We start from the raw sequence: 16,969 nt of genomic DNA on the forward strand, positions 1-16,969 counted from the left end.
AAGGTTCAATATTTTTTTACTTTTTAAAATAATTATATAGGATGAGCCATGACTAGAATACAGTATATACATATGAAGTGGGTAAAACAGTATGTAAACATTATTAATGTGACCAGTGTTCAATGACTATGTGCATATGGCAGCAGTCTCTAAGGTGAAGTGTCGAGTACTGGATGGTACCCAGCTAGTAACAGTGACTAAGTTTCAAGGAAGGGTGTAGAAGGTTAATGTTAACTAGCTAACGCTGCCCATGAAAGGAAGTTAGGCTAGCGAGCAAGAATGTTAGCCAGGTAGCCTAGGACAACAAAAAATAAAAGTGTCTACTGTATGATAGTCATATACCATTCCGTCAACATGAAAGAGAGGAGGATGACAGTTGGCGTTTCTCTGCTCGACTCCTCTGACGTCCAAATTATAGAACGGTATCCCTTCTTTTTTTTCTTGAGCATGCTGTCTCTGACCAACGCTCTCGCTATCTCTCTCAAAACAATCTTCTTGACCCTAAACAGGGTCAAGACGGGTCACTCAACCGAGACTGCTTTCTCTGTGTCACAGAGGCACTCTGACTGCCAAAGCTGACTCTCTTTCCACTGTTCTCATTCTTCTAGATATATCCGCTGCCTTCGACACCGTGAACCATCAGATCCTCCTCTCCACCCTCTCAGGGCTGGGCATTCTCTTCGATTGCATCCTACCTGGCAGGCCGCTCCTACCAGGTGATGTGGAGAGGAATGTGTCTGCACCACGTAATCTTACTACTGGTGTCCCCCTGGGCTCGGTTCTAGGCCCTCTCCTCTTCTCTCTATAGACCAATCACCCGACTCCGTCATTACTTCACATGGTCTCTCCTATCATTTCTATGTGGATGATACCTTTTCTCCATCCCCCTTCTGACACCCAGGTGGCGACACACATCTCTACGTGCCTGGCAGATATCTCAGCTTGGATGTCGGCCCACTACCTCAAGCTCATCCTCCTGGGAAAGGCCTGCCCACTCCAAGACCTCTCCATCACGGTTGACAACTCCAAAGTGTCCCCTCCCAGAGTGTAATGAACCTTGGTGTGACCCTGGACAACACCCGGTCATTTTCTACAAACATCAAAGCAGTGACTCACTCCTGCAGGTTCATGCTCTACAACATCCGTAGAGTATGACCCTATCTCACACAGGAAGCGCCTCAGGTCCTAATCTAGGCCCTTGTCATCTCCCGTCTGGACTACTGCAACTCGCTGTTGGCTGGGCTACCCACTTGGGCTACCCACTTGACCATCAAACAGGCCACCTGTTGTTCAATTTCTCCCATGTCATCCCACTCCTCCACACACTCCACTGGCTTCCAGTTGAAGCTTGCATTCCCTACAAGACCATGGTAATTGCCTACGGAGCAACAAGAGGAACTGCCCCTCCTTACTTTCAGGCTATGCTCAAACCCTACACCATAACCCTCCCACTACATTCTGCCACCTCTGGCCCTCCCACTTCTTTTTTAGATCCCCCGGAATGCACATGCTCTGAAGACATGGATTGGGAAACCGTCTGGGCAAGCAGCCTTGTGAGAGTTAACATGCTTGAACGACCACGGAGAATGAGAGCTCACAGTCCTTGTGAGCGTTGGTGGCCCACGTCAGCGGCTCTGTGTTTTTCTCAAAGCGGGTGAAGAGGGTGTTTAGCTTGTCCAGGAACGAGGCATTTGTGTCCGCAACGTGGCTGGGTTTCCCTTTATAATCTGTGATCGTCTGGAATCCCTGCCACATACATCTTCTGTCTGAGCCGTTGAATTGTGACTCCACTTTGTCCCTGTACTGTAGTTTTGCCTCTTGTATTGCCTTACGGAGCTCATAGCTGGACTGTTTGTACACTTCCATGTTGCCAGTCACCTTGCTGTGGGTAAATACAGTGGTTGGCAGGAATGCTGCTCTCTATTCATAGTTTTTGGTTTGAGTAAGTTATAATCGCCACAGTGGGAACAACATCCTCTATGCACTTCTTGATGAACTCAGTCACCATGTCAGTGTATACGTCAATGTTTTTCTCAGAGGCAACCCAGAACATTTCGCAGTCTGTGTGATCAAAACAATCTTGAAGCATAGATTCCAATTGGTCAGACCAAGGTTGAACAGTCCTTACCACTTCCTGTTTAAGAGTGGAGGAGCAAAATGGAAGCGTGATCTGATTTGCCGAGGGGTTGGCGGGGGAGGGCCTTGTAGTCATCCCGGAAGGGGGAGTAGCAATGATCCAATGAGTGTTCGATGCGCGAGTAGCACAGATGAGATGTGTTGATAGAATTTCAGAAGCGTTTTCCTCAGATTTCCTTTATTAACGTCCTGAGCTACAATAAATGTTGTCTCAGGATATGCAATTTCCAGTTTGCACAAAGTCCAGTGTGGTTCCTTGAGAGCTGGCACGGTGTCAGCTTAGGAGGGAATATACACAGCAGTGACCGAAGAAAATCCTCTCGGGAGGTAATGCAGTCAGCATTTGATGGTGAGGTATTCCAGATTGGTAGAACAAAAGGACTTGAGTTTCTGTGTGTTACCAAAATCACACCGTGTGTAGTTAATCATGAAACAGACACCTCCAACTTTCTTTTCCTAGAGAGTTCTTTCTTCCTGTCCGTGCGATGGACGGAGTACACCGCTGGCTGAATTGAAGGGGACAATATATCCGGAGAGAGCCATGATTCCATAAAACAAAGTGTGTCACAGTCCCTGATGTCTCGCTGGAAGGAGATCTTCGCCCCGAGCATCTGCTTTTTGGTTCAGGAATGGAATGGAACTGCCTTGGAGTTCAAACAAATTTCTGGTCGAAATGCTGGTGAGTGACCGCCGATCTAATATCCAAAAGTTTTTTTTCGGCTGTAGGTAATAATGCAAGAAACATTCTGAGCAAATAATGTAAGAAATAACACAAAAAATAAACAATTTCATAATAAATAATGCAAAGTTGGCTAGGAGCTAGAAACAGGGTGGCCATGTCTGCCGACGCCATCCTGTGTGTGTAAACAGGAAATCCAGAATCCAACCAGGATTTCAGGAAACCTGGGAATTTGGGGAAAGTTACTGGAATTTTTCAACCCTAGTTGTAATTCATTTTCAATTCAGTCAATTCAGGAGGAAAACTGAAATTCCTATTCCATGTTTTTCTTATAGAGAAACATTGTGAAATATTGGAATTGGATTTTTGAACTGCATTGAAAAGGAATTGATAATAACCAAATGCCTTTGTAGATATCCAAAAACGACAACCATTGTAACACGGTGTTCTGTTGAAATATGTGTTCTCAGTGTGTTCAGCATTCATCATGGCCAAACTATAAACAGTCTGTCCCTACAAAGAGGTCTTTGTCAGAGTTTGTCTGAGGATAAGAGTGTGCAGTTGGCAAAAGCAAAGCCCTTTCAGTGCCTATCCATCATTGTGTGTTCCAGGGGGCCGGGAACTAATCTGCCTTTTGTTTCCAGAGGGACAATAATAGCCCATGGACAGTCCTGCAATCAGTTAAACCTTTTAGTATTAGTTGATTAAAGAGTATCTTCAACCCTCCCATCAGAGAGTACTAGACTAAAAGATAGAGGGGGTGTGAGGACAGCTTCACTCCCCTACGTATCTATTTGGTGAAGCAAAAATGTGTAGATTTGGCTCTAAAATCCAGCATTTTGGATTTTAGATTGAATGTTTCATATGAATGTTTCAATGTCACCTTTTATTTGAGGGTTTTTTCACACATATCTGTTTTACCATTTAAAGAAACTTTATGTATCTAGTCCTCCCATTTGAAGGACTCATTTTTTCCATAACTATTTGGACAAATTCATGAAGTAGTATGGGTCCCATACTCCTAGTACGCAATGATTACATCAAGCGTATGGACTATATGATGCATTTGTAGTTTGTTTTGGTTGTGTTTCAAATTATGTTTTGCCCAGTAGTAACTGAATGGTGAATAATGTACTGTGTCATTTTGGAGTCACTTTTATTGTAAATAAGAGTAGATTATTTTTCTGAACACTTCTACATTAATTATGGATAATCATGAATTAATCCTGAATAAGAGTGAGAAAGTTACAGAGGAACAAAGATCATACCCCCCAAAAAAATGCTTACCTCCCCCATGTTTTGGGGGTATGGTCTTTGTTCCTCTGTAACTTTCTCACTCATCATTATTCACGATTCATTCATGATTACACTACATGTAATTATGTTAGCCTTCACATTCAGGTAAAAGTGTTCCGAAACATATTCTATTCATATTTACAATAAAAATGACTCCAAAATACTTATGACACATTCAATTGGGAGGACAAAGTGCTTTCATTTCTAAACGGTAAAACAGATATGTATGAAAATACTCTAAAATAAAGGGTATCCTCAAATACCCTTGAATAAAGGTGACATTCTGTACTGTCGCCTCATATAAAGCATTTTCTCTCAAATCCAAAACGTTCTCGCCTCATTGTCCAAATAAATTCAGTACATAGGGGGAGTGTACATATCTGCCTGCTTTTTTAGTGGTCCAACACCTGTTTAAAATGAGCGGCCTATGTGTTACAGGGTCTTCTACATGAGCATCACTGGAAACCAGTCATTTTGTGTACACAACTTTCCACGGAAACCCCTCAGGCAGTAGGGGGAGATGTTTGTTTTGGTGTGCCCTGTGCATACTGACCCTTTAACATCTCTAAAGACCAGTTGTTTTCTCTGTAGGTTCCTGGAAACAGCCCTTAGCTGTGGTATATTGGCCACATACCACAAACCCTCAAGGTGCCGTGTTGCTTTTATAAAACGGATTACCAACATATTAAACCAATGAATTACATATTTTGATTTCAATATAGTCAATTCGGGATTAAACCTGACATTCCTATTCCACTGTTTTGTTATAGAGAAGCATTGTATAAAATGTGGAATTTGATTTTCTGATTACTTCTTGAATTTACTCAATTAAAAAGGAATTGTCCACAACGCTAATCCCTGATAATAATAACCCAATGCTTTTGAAGATTTCCTAAAACGACAACTATTGCAGCATAGTGTACTGTGTGTACTGTGTGTGTGTGTACTGTGTGTGTGTGTACTGTGTGTGTGTGTGTGTGTGTGTGTGTGTGTGTGTGTGTGTGTGTGTGTGTGTGTGTGTGTGTGTGTGTGTGTGTGTGTGTGTGTGTGTGTGTGTGTGTGTGTGTGTGTGTGTGTGTGTGTGTGTATGTGTGTGTGCGTGCGTGTGTGTGTGCGTGCGTGCGTGTGTGTGTGTGTGTACGTGTGTACTGTGTGTGTGTGTGTGTGTACTGTGTGTGTGTGTGTGTGTGTGTGTGTGTGTGTGTGTGTGTGTGTGTGTGTGTGTGTGTGTGTGTGTGTGTGTGTGTGTGTGTGTGTGTGTGTGTGTGTGTGTGTGTGTGTGTGTGTGTGTGTGTGTGTGTGAACCAGAAGTCCCCACATCAATAGTAAACCGATTGTTTTTCTTTTTTATCATAGAATGGAGCCATTTTTATTTAAAGGGGTAGTATTCATCACAGGTATGACAGTTGAGCTCCTTTGTGTTCATATTGAAAAGAAGCACATGCCAGAGGTTTAAAAAAAAAAAAAAGTTTTTCGTTCTGGAAAAAAGATTTTGAACATTGAAAACTATAACGTGACTTGGAAAGTGTCACAGTCGTTCACGTGCCATATCACTCTCTTTTCCTCTTTCTTGCTGTCTTTTCCTCTTTCTTCCTTTCTTTTCCTCTTTCTTCCTCTTCTTCAATATTTTTCCCACTGTTGACTTCTCTCTCATCATGCCTCTGATTATGAAGATGTTTCAGCCTCAGAGCAGAAGCTAACTACTCATCTCCTACAGCTTTTTGTCTTGTTACTTGTGATCTATTGTCATTCTGTGTTCATCTGTTTGTCTGCCTGCGCAAACAGCAGAGATCCGAACGTTGGCGTTGAAACAGTCAACCATCACCCACAGAAATAGCTCTTATGAGCCAAATAAGCAGATCTAGAAGATCCACAATATGCAATTGTGTTTGTTGAAGTCAATTTGTACAGCTTGTAACAAACAGGGATCACTATTAGACAAGAACATTGAAATGTCTGGGATGAAAATTAATGATTTGAACCTGTTCTGTTCTTCTCAGATGACATTCGTCAGAACGCTGGATGCATTCAGAGGGACAATTCAATTTCAAAAGGGTACAATCTGTGACAATTTAATACTTCTTCAAATGTAATGTGACAGCCAAGTGTGCTATTATCAAACGAACCGATTCGTTTCTGAAGAAAGAAAGCAATTGGATTGATGACATTTTCTTTAACAAAGGCTTCAATAATAAATTATATTATTGAAAATTGGCACAATGTTGGTTGGCGGATGCCATTTTATTTCTATTGGTGTGTCTAAGGGGCTGAAGGTGGACTGTACTATCCCCTTGTCTGTGTACCAATAGACCAAAAGAAATTAACGAGAAATCACATTCACACAATGTGGTCAGAAATGACAGATGCTGTTTCTTGAACAAAGTCTGCACAGGTATTGTAGGTTCACTCTGTCTCAAGCCCTGTGTCGGAACACTTAGCCCCATATATGGCTCCACTTGAGTGGTCCACCACTGAGTTTCCTTAAAAGAGTGTGTACATGCACTGGGTTTTGTAAAGGTCAAGTGTGTTTCATGGGGTAGTATAGGAGGAAAGGTAACAACATGACGACCACATGACAAGTCTCCTGTAGATCTGGAGGAAGAAAGAGGAAGTGGGCAGTGGTAACAGGGGGCCCAGATTGTCAAACAAGGCTGACAGAGGAGAGTGCAAAAGCTGCGGTTTTTAACACGCACACGCACACGCACACACACACACACACACACACACACACACACACACACACACACACACACACACACACACACACACACACACACACACACACACACACACACACACACACACACACACACACACACACACACACACACACACACACACAAAGATAAAGGGGAAATCTAAATGATTTGGTTTATTCAAGGTCATGTGATGAAAGCAGACTCTCTGGTCAGGCTTTAGGAGGAAAGACAAGAGGATTTACTTGGATATTCCAGACATCGAGGACATTCACACAGCTTTCATTTTCATGCCTGTACTTCTGCCCCAAACATAGTGTCATATTTATAGCCATAAACCATGCCAGTTTTAAAATATTCTTGTTTCACATCAGCAAAACTAGACCGATTTCTATATTACCCACCCTTGTGCTATAATGTTGCTAAAATTAGTAGTTAGGAACTTAACCACACTTAAGTTGCCATTCCTTTAACCAGTATAATTGACTTAAATGCCATTTTAGGAGCCAAAGATATCCTGAAATAAGTGTTTCATTCCACTGAAATTATTGAAATCCTCACAGCATCTAAGTAAAAATATAATATATGCCACTTAGCAGACGCTTTTATCCAAAAGCAACCATACATTTTACGTATGGGTGGGTCGAACATACTACCCTGGTGTTACAAGCACCATGCTCTATCAACTGAGCTACAAAGAACCATTGAAACTCTTCCCTTTTCTGTGGTAAAACTTTCTGTTAAGGAGTCAATCTGCGATTGCAAGTCCATATTTTTTTTAATATTAATGTTACAGTATATAACAGGGACTCTTGAAGAATATAACTTACGAATGCTTCATGAGCTTAGTCCAACTGTCATACCCCATCAGAACCTAAAATATAAGCTTTTTTACTCCAATGTTTATAAGCAATTGTAAACAAACCCTGTGTAGCCTCAAAACATGGTTAAAACTATACATTTCATCTCATGGATGGTCAGTCCTTGCATCCATAGCTCCATGAATTTGAGAGAGGTTACATTTCCACTCATATGTTCACCAAATCAGTGGTGGGGTGGCCGCTTTGTTATTGTTTGAACTACAGAAGGCCACTTTAAGTGAAACGCCAGATAGTCTTTTGACTCTAATGTGACTCTGGTTCACATTTGGAACTGGAGTTCCAAGTCTAGGAAAAAAACATATGGAGCTGTTGCTTATCTCTTGTAGATACAGTTCTTGTAGATTATGGCAGAATAGGAAGATATGAGGATAACGGCATGTGAGTAACCAGGACATCATGTTCCTGCTTTCAAATAGTGAAGGACAGCGAAGGAAAACGTTGCTGTTCCATCACGCCACATCAGCAGGAGAGCACATTGTCATATCTACATTTTTCCTTGGTCTGTTTAAAGGGACACTTCATCACTTTTTAACCTCATTACCTCCAGCACCAAACCAGTGGCTTCCTATTTATATACAGTCTATAGTTCACGTTTTATTTGTCACTGCACAAGTACAGTGAAATGTTTAAATTGCAAGTCCTACCCAACAATTCAGTATTCAATATCTAAAAAGTATAACTAATAAGAAAAAATAAATAAGAAAACACGAGTAATAAGAAATAAGAAAGGAAGCTACAGTATATACAGGGTCAGTACCAGCACCAAATGTACAATGTGCAGGGATACTGGAGTATTGAGGTAGATATGTAGGCATAGATTAGGAGAAAGTAGCAGGATAAATAATAATAGTAATAACAATAATAATACTAGTAAATAGTATGGCAGCAGCATAAGTGGTGGGTGGGTGTGTGCATGGTGGTGAGTGGGTGTGTGTGTGTTAAATAAAATCAAATGTTATTTACCACATACACGTGTTTAGCAGATGTTATTGCAGGTGTAGCGAAATGCTTGTGTTTCTAGCTCCAACAGTGCAGTAATATCTAACAAGTAATATCTAACAATTTCACAACAATACACGCAATACACACAAATCTAAAGTAAAGGAATGGGATTAAGAATATATAAATATTTGGACAAGCAATGTCGGAGAGGCATAGACTAAGATACAGTAGAATGTTATAGAATACAGTATATACATATGAGATGAGTAATGCAAAATATGTAAACATTATTAAAGTGACTAGTGTTCCATTATTAAAATGGCCAGTGATTTCAAGTCTACGTATATAGGGCAGTAGCCTCTAATGTGCTAGTGATGTCTATTTAACAGTCTGATGGCCTTGAGATAGAAGCTAGTGTGTGTGTGTGTGTGTGTGTGTGTGTGTGTGTGTGTGTGTGTGTGTGTGTGTGTGTGTGTGTGTGTGTGTGTGTGTGTGTGTGTGTGTGTGTGTGTGTGTGTGTGTGTGTGTGTGTGTGTGCGTGTGCGTGTGCGTGTGTGTGTGTGTGTGTGCGTGTGTGCAATAGTCTCAGTGTCAATGAACAGCAGCATAGTGGTAGAAATAAATCTAATCAATAATAATTTTAGCAGCAGAGTAGGTGTGAGGGGGAGCAGTAGTTGTTCGCCATTCAACAGTCTTATGGCCAGGGGATGGAAGCTGTTTAGGAGTCTGTTGATCTGAGCCTTGATGCACCGGTACCACCTGCCGGCATAGAGAACAGTCCATGTCTCGGTGGCTGGAGTCCAATTTTTGGGGCTTTTCTCAGACACTGCCTGGCGTGTTCATCCTGGATGGCTGGGAGCTCACACCCAGTGATGTGCTGCGCCGTCCGCACCACCCTCTGTAGGGTCTTCCAGTCGAAAGTGGTGCAGTTGCCATAACAGACAGTGATGCAACCAGTCAGGATGCTCTCGATGGTGCAGCTGTAAAAGTTCTGAAGGATGAGGGGCCATGCCAATTCGTTTCAGCCTCCTGAGGGAGAAGATGCACTGCCGTGCCTTCTTCACTACTGTGCTGGTTGAGAGGACCGTGTGGACACTGAGGAACTTGAAGATCTTGACCCTCTCCACTGCAGCCCTGTCTATGTGGATAGGGGTTTGCACTCACCCCTGTTTCCTGTAGACCATGATCAACTCCTTGGTATTGCTGATGTTGAGGGAGAGGTTGTTGTCTTGGCACCACACTGCCAGGTCTCTGACCTCCTCCCTGTAGGCTCATCGCCGTTGGTGATCAGGCCTACCACTGTTGTGTCGTCAGCAAAATTGATGATGGAGTTGGCGTCGTGCGTGGCCACACAGTCGTGGAAGTACAGGGAGTACAGGGAGGGGCAGAGTACACACCCCTGGGGGGCTCCCGTGTTGGCGGATGTGTTGTTGCATACTCTTACCACCTGGGGCAGTCAGGAAGTCCAGAATCCAATTACAGAGGGAGGTGTTCAGTCCCAGGGTCCCAAGCTTGGTAACGAGCTTGATTACCAACAACGACGAGACGGCCTACAGGGAGGAGGTGAGGGCCCTCGGAGTGTGGTGTCAGGAAAATAACCTCACACTCAACGTCAACAAAACAAAGGAGATGATCGTGTACTTCAGGAAACAGCAGAGGGAGCACCCCCTTATCCACATCGACGGGACAGTAGTGGAGAGGGTAGAACGTTTTAAGTTCCTCGGCTTACACATCACGGACAAACTGAAATGGTCCAACCACACAGACAGCGTGGTGAAGAAGGCGCAACAGCGCCTCTTCAACCTCAGGAGGCTGAAGAAATTCGGCTTGTCACCAAAAACACCAAAAACAACTTTTACAGATGCACAATCGAGAGCATCCTGTCGGGCTGTATCACCGCCTGGTACGGCAACTGCTCCGCCCATAACTGTAAGGTTCTCCAGAGGGTAGTGAGGTCTGCACAACACATCACCGGGGGCAAACTACCTGCACTCCAGGACACCTACACCACCCTACGTCACAGGAAGGCCAAAAAGATCATCAAGGACAACAACCACCCGAGCCACTGCCTGTTCACCCCACTATCATCCAGAAGGCAAGGTCAGTACAGGTGCATCAAAGCAGGGACCGAGAGACTGAAAAACAGCTTCTATCTCAAGGCCATCAGACTGTTAAACAGCCATCACTAACATTGAGTGGCTGCTGCCAACATACTGACTCGACTCCAGCCACTGGAAATTGATGTAATAAATGTATCACTTGCCACTTTAAACAATGCCACTTCATATAATGTTTACATACCCTAGATTACTCATCTCATATGTATATACTGTACTCTATACCATCCACTGCATCTTGCCTATGCCGTTCTATACCATCACTCATTCATATATTTTTTTATGTACATATTCTTATTCATTCCTTTACACGTGTGTGTTTAAGGAAATTGTTGTGGAATTGTTAGGTTAGATTACTCGTTGGATATTAATTACTGCATTGTCGGAACTAGAAGCACAAGCATTTCGCTACACTTGCATTAGCATCTGCTAACCATGTGTATGTGACAAATAACATTTGATTTGATTTGATTTGAAATCGACATCATTTTACCTCATGGCAAATGTCTGAAATTGCATTGGAATTCCAAGGAGATATTTATTGGGAAACATAATGCCAACAACATTATACTGTAGTATGATTGAAAGATAAGGTTTTAATGAAGGCTCTATCACGCTATAATACCCAAGCTCTGTAGTACACTGTCGTAATGTCCAGTCATGAGTGTTACAACTATTTGATTGCTGAGGGGGACTGACTGTCCTACACTTGATCCATCATATAATGCCATGGTGTGTGGATGGTCTTATTTTGTCAAACATGTCAGCTTGAAGCCTGTCTTCTAACTGCTTGTACAACCATTTGCATGACTGACACAGCCTTTGAGTTAATCAAAGGGGCCTTAGGGCAGGATGTAATACACAGTAATACATAAGTAGAGAAGCACTATTAATGTAATCAGCTGTTTGACATGAGATGAAGCCTGGGTATCCTAGTCTCATTTAAGATCAGCTAAAATAGGAAGGGACCCAGTGCAGAGCCTTGGGGGATTCCCAGCTAAAATAGTGAGGGACTTCGTATAGAGCTTTGTAGTATTCCCACAGCAATATTCACACCATTAGAAACAACCTGTGCCTATTATTTTATTGAAGCAGTTATGCAATTAACTGGCGACACATCTCCTTCGTCTTTTCTCTTTCCTATTTCCATCCTCTTGCACCAAATGCTTCCTTGTTATCTTCATTATTGTACACAGGATGCAGGTCCGGTCCATGGAAGCGGGGCTAGCCGGTGTTACGTGATTGGCACTTGAATTTGCATGCGTTCACTGAATAAATAGGAACAGAGAGAGTGGATTGTTAGCTTGGGATTGGTCGAGCCGTTGATTCAGTATAATGGCCTCTCTGTTTGTGTCTCCAGTGGGGTATATAGATGACACATTGTGAGTCTGGCCCGGTTTGGATACACACACTGTATTCTCTCCATCCCTCCCTCTCCCCTTTTCAAATGCTCATGCAACACACAAAAGAGTGAAAGAAAGTGCCTTTTCATGGATGGGTGGAGGGAGGGGGGGGTGGTGGGAACATGCACAGGAACTTGGTGGAAGACGAGTTAGTCAGCCGGCTGCAACTGGCTTTTGCACGCCCCATCGAGCGATTCTCCAGCACCAACCGATGTGAATCCTGGGCATTTTACCAGCTCCATCAGGGCGCATGGAAGGATGGAAATGGACCGGACGACGGGCCAGTGTTTGATGGCTGTTTGCTATTGTGTAATCAACATTGGTTTACATGCAGGGAGGACCTTTTTAGAGTGCCAGGGAGTCTCAATGTATGTCCCAAATGGCACTCTATTCACTCCATAGTGCACTACTTTTGACCATACGGGTCCTTTATACTGCAAAATAACGTTTTTATTATGGTTTATCGTTGATGAACAATTCAATATAAACAAAAAAAATATGTATGATGTGTAACTATTTGTCATTATAAAGTGTTTTTCATGGTCGCAAAGGTGAAGCACACAAAAGTCACCGCAATTCAAAAATGATCCAGACACTGGTGAGGGCAGTCATCATTGACTATTCTATAGGCCTTGATGGAAAGCAATCAAAAGGCAGTAGAATACAGTAAGAACACCAAAAGTAGGTCAACATGAATGACAGATAATAACAGAGGAACAAAGACTTACTTTGGATCTGCTTGCGTAATACAATTTGTTGCGCAAATCTCCCATTGACGACGAACAAGCAGGCTGACGTATCTCAAAATTCCAACTCGAGTAGAAAAGTGCAAACCAAAGCTATTCTAGTTCAGTCTCAAATTCAATTGTCTCTTAAATGCAGTGAGCAAAGCTGGTTGAAATGACATTACAACCAGTTGTATAACCAGTTGTAATATGGTTATAATAATGTAATTTCAACTGTTCTGCCCACTGGAATTATTCTAACAAACATGAGGAGGTTTAAACATTCTAGTATTTTATGGAGAATAATTGAGTTTGTGTTACATTATGTCATGAGGAAGAGGATACAGTTAATATTCTCCATTCTCTATTACAACAACTTGGATATAAGATTTCATTCCACTGAATTCCAAGCCATCATTTGCTGAAGTTGGCTGAGTTTTCGCACCAAAGTACGTTCATCTCTAGGAGACAGAAATGCAACGGCCACAAATTGACACTGTCTGCATCCCAAATGGCACACTATTTCCCAGTAGTGCACTTCTTTTGACCAGGACCCTATTGACCCTGGTCAAACGTATTACACTACATAGGGAATAGTGCCATTTGGGACACAAAACCCTGTGATGTCGACGGTCAGGTCATTGCCAACATAAGACAGACCGAAGGTAAAGTTCACTTCCATGTAAACAAATTGTGTGTCTGTGTGTGTGTGTGTGTGTGTGTGTGTGTGTGTGTGTGTGTGTGTGTGTGTGTGTGTGTGTGTGTGTGTGTGTGTGTGTGTGTGCGTGTGCGTGTGCGTGTGCGTGTGCGCGTGTGCGTGTGCGTGTGTGCTTGTGCGTGCGTGTGTGTGTGTGTCACATAACAGAAGGACCAAACCGAAAAAATGTCTGATAAACAAGTGTTCCTCACAATAAAATGTCAGCTTTTAACAAAGATTGTTTTTAAAAATTAAAAATACGTTTTTTGTAATAATCATTGTTTTATTATTAGTAATTTTTCAGATGTTAAATGAATTACTAAAATGTCATCAAAGAAGAGGACAAAACAGAGAAAACCCAGCCAACTTTACATTTCTATTGTGGTAAGATGTGGTAAATTCTCACTTCTCAAACCATCCACAACATCGCTAACCATCCACTGTAGAGTTCTAACAATACATTTTTGTAAGTCATTTAATGTATGTACTCCTAATTGCACCGAATACTTATGTTAATCCTACAGCTATTGTATGCAGTAATCATGAGCCTATGAACCAGAGTTCCAGAGCCCTAGTAGGAAGACCACTTTGTGCAGCTCACCCTGCATTATCAGCTCCAATGTAAATAACATGAGTAAGTCTACTTCCGATAAGCTTCCCAGTAAAGGATTAAAAACAATCAAGCATCCCAGAAAAGTGCTAAAAATAGCCCATATGAACATACGTAGCCTAAGAAACAAGGACCTTGACGGCTGTTACCAACCCTTTGTAATCTTCTGGAAAAAATGGTGTTTGACCAGATACAATGCTATTTCACAGTAAACAAACTGACAACAGACTTTCAGCACGCTTATAAGGAAGGACACTTAACAAGCACAGCACTTACCAAACAACTGATGATTGGCTGAGAGAAATTGATGATCAAATGATTGTGGGTGCTGTCTTGTTAGACTTCAGTGCAGCTTTTGACATTATCGATCATAGTCTGCTGCTGGAAAAACATATGTGTTATGGCTTTACACCCCCTGCTATAATGTGGATACAGAGTTACTTGTCTAACAGAACGCAGAGGGTGTTATTTAATGGAAGCCTCTCAAACATAATCCAGGTAGAATCAGGAATTCCCCCGAGTAGCTGTTAAAGCCCCTTGCTTTTTTCAATTTTTACTAACGACATGCAACTGGCTTTGAGTAAGGCCAGTGTGTCTATGTATGCGGATGACTCGACACTATACACATCAGCTACTACAGCGACTGAAATGACTGCAACACTTAACAAAGAGCTGCAGTTAGTTTCAGAGTGGTGGCAAGGAATAAGTTAGCCCTAAATATTTCTAAAACTAAAAGCATTGTATTTGGGACAAAACATTCACTTAACCCTAAACCTCAACTCAATCTTGTAATAAATTATGTGGAAATTGAGTTGAGATGACTAAACTGCTTGGATTAACCCTAGATTGTAAACTGTCATGTTCAAAACATATTGTTACAGTAGTAGCTAATACGGGGAGAAGTCTGTCCATAATAAAGCGATGCTCTGCCTTCCTAACAACACTATCAACAAGGCAGGTCTTACAGGCCTTAGTTTTGTCTCACTTGGACTACTGTTCAGTTGTGTGGTCAGGTGCCACAAAGAGGGACTTAGAAAAATTACAATTGGCTCAGAACAGGGCAGCACAGCTGGCCCTTGGATGTACACAGAGAGCAAATATTAATAATTTGCATGTCAATCTCTCCTGGCTCAAAGTGGAGGAGAGATTGACTTCATCACTACTCGTATTTATGAGAGGTATTGGCATGTTGAATGCACGAGCTGTCTGTCTTAACTACTGGCACACAGCTCGGACACCCATGCATACCCCACAAGTGTAACGTCTGCTTCCAACTCACACCCTCAAACACCAAGATCCCCTGAACGCAGCTCACTCTCCAGATCCCAATCACCTGAATTCTAATCACCTGTTTACACACCTGTATGTCATTATCACACACTATTTAGTTCAGTTCTTTGCATCCCATCACTGTGAGGTATTGTTTGGTTTGTGACACACGCCTTTCAGAGCGCTGGTTTTCCCGTGATTTACTCCTTCTGTGTATGATAGTTGTGCCTGCCTCACTAACGACACCTTTTTGCCTATTCCCTGTCTGTACTTTAGCCTATCGGATTTCCTGTTATCTGCCTGATCTTCCGGACTACGTTACTAGCCTTTTCCCTGCCTGTACTGTTGCCCTTTTGGACCCCCTGTGTATGACCTGCCTGCCCCTGGACCCAGCTACCTGCCTCCTCCTGTGGTCCTTTGCTGTAAACACCTGTTGCACCCTGCGCTTGAAACCAGCTCTCTGTCTCCCCTGTTCATTACAACATGACATGCCACAAGAAGTCTCTTCACAGTCCCCAAGTCCAGAACAGACTATGGGAGGTGCACAGTACTACATTGAGCCATGACTACATGGAACTCTATTCCACATCAAGTAACTGATGCAAGCAGTAAAATTCTATTTAAAAAATAGATTTAAAAAAACATCTTATGGAACAGCAGGGACTGTGAAGCAAAACAAACATAGGCACAGACACAGACACACACACACACACACACATGGATTTAGTATTGTAGATATGTTGTAGTGGTGGAGTAGGGGCCTGAGGGCACACAATATGTTGTGAAATCTGTGAATGTATTGTAATGTTTTTGAAATTATATAAACAGCCTTAATTTCGCTGGACCCCAGGAAGAGAAGCTGCTGCCTTGGCAACAGCTAATGGGGATCCATAATAAATACAAATACAAATTCAAAACCATCCACTGTGTGTGTGTGTGTGTGTGTGTGTGTGTGTGTGTGTGTGTGTGTGTGTGTGTGTGCGTGTGGAGTTGGCTTTAACTTGGATTAAAACGAGAACAAATAAAGGAAGCCCAGACAATTCAGGCACAGCTGTAACACACACACAGCTGTGCCAAGCTGCTACAGATTGGTGAGGCAAGAGACAATCACTTCCAATAGACCTACAGTAGTTCAGCAGTAAGGTACTATACATTATTTATAATGAGGGATAACTGGAGAAAATCTGACCCCTCTGAAATGAAAATGGCGGGACCTCGCTTCAGTAAAATATACAGTACCAGTCAAAAGCTTGGACACATCTACATTGTAGAATAATGGTGAAGACATCAAAACTATGAAATAACACATATTAAATCATGTAGTAACCAAAAAAGTGTTAAACAAATCAAAATACATTTTATATTTGAGATTCTTCAAAGTAGCATTCTCTCATCCAGCTTCATGAGGTAGTCACCTGGACTGCATTTCAATTAACAGGTGTGCCTTGATAAAAGTTAATTTATGTATTTTATTTCCTTCTTAATGCGTTTGAGCCAATCAGTTGTGTTGTGACAGGG

General features: G+C 42.2%; 2 long non-coding RNA genes across 2 annotated transcripts; one reads left to right on the plus strand and one right to left on the minus strand.

The window, feature by feature from the left end:
• Positions 1–11,817: 11,817 nt before the first annotated feature.
• On the minus strand, positions 11,818–12,966 carry LOC139578912 (uncharacterized). Its single transcript, XR_011675640.1, has 2 exons — positions 12,879–12,966; positions 11,818–12,015 (listed from the first exon to the last, which is right to left on the minus strand). It is a non-coding gene; the product is annotated as an uncharacterized lncRNA (long non-coding RNA).
• Positions 12,967–14,096: 1,130 nt separating this feature from the next.
• Positions 14,097–16,368, plus strand: LOC139578913 (uncharacterized). The gene is made up of 2 exons (XR_011675641.1): positions 14,097–14,206; positions 15,728–16,368. It is a non-coding gene; the product is annotated as an uncharacterized lncRNA (long non-coding RNA).
• The last annotated feature ends 601 nt before the right edge of the window (positions 16,369–16,969 follow it).

The sequence above is a fragment of the Salvelinus alpinus genome, chromosome 6 (genome assembly GCF_045679555.1).
Source record: "Salvelinus alpinus chromosome 6, SLU_Salpinus.1, whole genome shotgun sequence".
Lineage (NCBI taxonomy): Eukaryota > Metazoa > Chordata > Actinopteri > Salmoniformes > Salmonidae > Salvelinus > Salvelinus alpinus.